At 47.5% G+C, this 4,480-nt stretch overlaps 1 non-coding gene across 1 annotated transcript; it reads right to left on the minus strand.

Annotated features, from left to right (window-relative positions):
* Positions 1–3,596: 3,596 nt before the first annotated feature.
* On the minus strand, positions 3,597–3,668 carry TRNAY-AUA (transfer RNA tyrosine (anticodon AUA)). Its single transcript has one exon. It is a non-coding gene; the product is annotated as a tRNA-Tyr (tRNA).
* Between the last annotated feature and the right edge of the window lie 812 nt (positions 3,669–4,480).

Here is a 4,480-nt window from a genome sequence, read left to right on the forward strand (position 1 = left end):
CACTTCATTGTAACACAGAAACTAACGCAATGTAAAGCAATTATACTCTATTTTATTTTTTTAAAAAAGACCTCTTTATTCTCAAGCTCTAACTTAGCTTCGGGTTTGTCTAGCTCTGCTTGTAGCCAATGGAATGACCACTAGACCCTGGGTACTATTTAAATGTAAATTAATTAACATAAAATGCAGTTGGAAAGGAATTCTGTTCCTCAGTTACCCTGAAAGTGAAGTCGCTCAGTCGTGTCCAACTCTTTGCAACCCCGTGGACTGTAGCCTACCAGGCTCCTCCGTCCATGAGATTCTCCAGGCAAGCATACTGGAGGGGGTGGCCGTTTCCTTCTCAGTTACCCTGGCCACACTGTAAGTGCTTGATAGCCGCGTGTGACTAACGGTGCCATGTCAGGCTGCACAGATATAGAAAGTCATTGAAGAATGTTGTCCTGTTGGACAGAGCTGGCTAGTCCTCTTGGTGCTGGAGAGCAGGGTGGTGATCCCAGGATGCTCTTGTGTTCCCCTGACGGCTAGGAGCTGATGAGGGATACCAGGATTATTTTTTGGTAGTTTTTTTGCTTCATGGAATTTTCCATTAAATAGAGCAGCTGTGAGTTAGTGAAATGAGAACCAGCCTAAGAGTCTAAAGGTCTGGCTTTTCGAAGTTGAGGAATATCCTATGAAATACCTGTCCAGTACTTCTCAAAACTAAATCATGAGAAAATATTAATAAGAGGAGACGGAAACAGTCACAGACCAGAGGGGACAAAGTAGGCATGAGGACTGAGTGCAGTGTGGTTGGTACCTGAATGGGATCCTGGAGCAGAAAACGGACACTAGTGAAAAAACAGGCAAAATCTGGGGGGGTGGTGGGGGAAGTATTAAATTGAGTTAACAGAAGTGAGGCGATAGTGGTTTCAACGTTTTGACGGACGTACCACATCATGTAAGTTAAGAGAAGGGGAACTAGGTAAGAAACTTCTCTGTACCATCTTTGCAATTTTTCTGTATAGCTAAACTTATTCCAAAATAATAGTTGCTTTAAGATTAAAAACTTAGGTTTTCAGTTGAGACTCTGTCAGTTACCACTAGTGGCAGCCTGGAAAAGACCCTGATGCTGGGAAAGACTGAGGGCAGGAGGAGAAGGGCAACAGAGGAGGAGATGGCGGATGGCACCATCAACTCCATGGACATGAGTCTGAGCAAACTCCAGGAGATGGTGAAGGACGGGGACGCCTAGTGTGCTGCAGTCCATGGGGTTGCGAAGAGTCGGACATGACTGAGCATCTGAACAAGTTAATAAGCCAATTTCTTCTCATCCCATTGCATCCCTCTCCCATCAGCAGACTGTGAAGAGCTTCATGCCACTCCAGAGCTGGTGAAAGCACTTTGACAGTTTGGAGCCGCCACAAGCATTAAGGGATTATTGCTGACGCCACAGCAGATGCTGTGATATTACTTTGATGCTAAGACCCCGTGGGGTTCTGCAAGGTTGCTTGGCATGACTGTTGCGCTTAGGGAGCTTTCCAGCCCTTTAATAGAGAGTTTGGAGCCCCAGAAGTCATGAGGGGAAGGCATCGATGTCCACTGAGCTCTGCCTTGTGTCTGACACTGTGCTGAACCCTCTTCCTGGGGGGACCACGGAGAACCTGAGGAGAACCTTCTAGACTCTGTGTGACCGACGCTTTCCCATTTGTCGAGGGGGGGTCCAAGGCTCTGAGAAAGAAGTGGCTATACCCCCTTTCCCTGACCCCACCCTCCCACTCCCTTCCCAGCCATCCTTTATAGCCAACTTCTCACGATGCCCTTGTCACTTGTCACTTCCTCTCTTGGAGGCACATGGGGGACACCTTCTCTACCGGAAGAAGCCCTGAGGTTGGAACGGGCATTTGGGTCTGACAGTTATGATAAGTGACCTTGGGGAGCCCCACTTTCACCGACCTCCCTTTCCTGGCTTGTCAATCAACCCGTCTCTCTCCTCCCTTCACAAACTTGTCATCGGGATCCTTTTTCTCAAAGAACTCCTGGAAAGGATGCTGCTTTCTGAAAGAAATGCCCCTGGGCACAGCGCATCCTCTCGGAGGAAGCTATTGGGGTCAGGAGGAGCCTTCCCGGCAACCTGCAGATCTCTTGTCTGTGAAGACACTTCAGAATGTGCCAGCCTCTCCTGCAGATTCAGACTTCCGTTGCCCTCAAAAAGGGATTCCTCCCAGTTTAGTCCTGTGATCCACACCTAAGGAACCCAAGTCCCTGTAAACAGGTCCACGTGTGTCTCTGGACCCTGAGCATCACCAGGTTAAATTCCATCCCAGAGGCCTGGTGTATGTAGGTAGGGGTGGTACACCTATGTGTATACACACGTGCACGCACACATGTGCACACGCGCGCGTGTGTGTGCATACAGGCTTTGTAAGAAATGGCCCCTCAGAATTCCCTGGCAGTCTAGTGGTTAGGACTTGGAGTGTTCCCTGGAATGGCCTGGGTTCAATCCCTCTTTGGGGAGCTGAGATTCCACAAGACACTCGGTGTGTCCAAAAAGAAAAAAGAAGGAAAAAAATTAAATGGCCCCTTGCCAAGTCATTTGAGTAGCAGCGTCATAATTCTGGAGAGAATGGGTTCAGGTGTGTTATAGCCCTGCCACTTCCTAGCTCTGTGACCTTGAGTCCATCACTTCTTTCTCAACCTTGGTTTTCTCTTTCATCAGACTGGTGGGATGGTCAGGCTGATCTCATGAGATGCTTTATGGTGGAGAGGCCAGCCCGGCACTATGAATGGTCGATAACAGTTGGTTACCTGATTTTCTCCTGGCCTTCCTGACCACAGGAGACCAATGAAAGGCTAAACTATCTCCTTCAGATGTGGCCTTTCATTAGATGCACTTTTGGGTGAACGTGTAGGAGAAGGCAGCATGAAGGAGGGGCCGGTCTTCCCTGGATGGATCTGAGGATGGCTCCGGGCAGTCGTCGGAAAGACCAGCTCCATTCTTCACCATTGACTTCCACGGGGTTTGAATCAAACCTCACATTTTTGTACCTTGGGAACGAATCACACGTAGAACCACGCTCCAGGAGGTCACCGTCTAGTGAGAAGAGGGATGAGCACGTTTTTAGGACCTAAATGTGGTCCCACTGTGACACAGCCCCAGAGGGGCCCAGGAGAAGGGAAGACTGATTTTTCCTGGAAACATTTGAGCGTCTACTTGAACAAAGAGGAATTTGCAAAATAAGGAAGTGATGAGAGTATGAGCATTCCAGACTGAGGGGGCAACACCAGCCAGAAGAGAGTCAGGGTCTAACATTCCTAATGATGTGCTGTTTTCTGGAATGACCTCATTTAAACGCCAGATAGTCCTATGGAAGGTGTGCTCAGTCATGTCAGACTCTTTGAGGCCCCATGGACTGTAGCCCACCAGGCTTCTCTGCCCTTGAAGTTTTTGGATTAGCTACTGCTAATTTCAGCTAGGCATAGATGGTTATGTGATTTGCTCATGAACATGGAATCTTTGCAACCCCATGGGCTGTATGTAGCCTACCAGGCTCCTCCATCCATGGGATTTTCCAGGCAAGAGTATTGGAGTGGCTTGTCATTTCCTTCTCCAGGGGATCTTCCCAACCCAGGTATCGAACCTGGGTCTCCTGCACTATAGGCAGACGCTTTACCGTCTGAGCCACCAGAGAAGTCCAAAGTTGCTCAGTCGTGTCAGACTCTTTGCAACCCCATGGACTATACAGTCTGTGGAATTCTTGAGGCCAGAATCCTGGAGTGGGTAACTGTTCCCTTTTCCAGGGGATCTTCCCAACCCAGGGATCGAACCCAGGTCTCCCACATTGCAGGTGGATTCTTTACCAGCTGAGCCACAAGGGACGCCCACTTCACTATAGACGGTTATGTGATTTGCTCATGAACATGGAACCGCACAGCTACAGTGGCAAAATTAGAACTTGGCTCTGTTCTCAGGCTGTATCGGGGTTTGTAACCCTTGACAACATTTCCATTCAGGAAATGAGGCTGAGGAGGTATCAGAGGACAGGTTGCTGAGTGTTTCCAGGGACATTAGGATTCTTGAACCTTATTCTTGGGGCCAGTCAGGAGGATTCTGGTGTTTTATAACCCAAAAGTGATTTTAATAGAACTGTGTTTGAGAAAGTTGAATTCTGGTTTTAATGTGGAAGGTAGATTGGTGGTTGTTCAACTATAACCTTATAATAAACCCTTGATTTTGTTTAATAACTACAATTGTGCCTGCATGCACCTCCCCACAAGATGGGAGATGTAAAAATGCTTTGTGAAGTGAAGCTGGCGATACAAATGCAAGGTTATTATTAATATGGTATTAGGTTATTGCTTTATTTGGGGACAATTTCCTTTGTTCTTGGAAGATGTTGAATAGAGAAAGGGCTTCTCCATTGTTCAGCATTTGCTATTCGGGACAAAATTGAACTGGTTGAAATTCAAGTTTTTGTTCCCATTTTAATGTCTTATGTAATCC

The sequence above is a fragment of the Muntiacus reevesi genome, chromosome 15 (assembly GCF_963930625.1).
Source record: "Muntiacus reevesi chromosome 15, mMunRee1.1, whole genome shotgun sequence".
Lineage (NCBI taxonomy): Eukaryota > Metazoa > Chordata > Mammalia > Artiodactyla > Cervidae > Muntiacus > Muntiacus reevesi.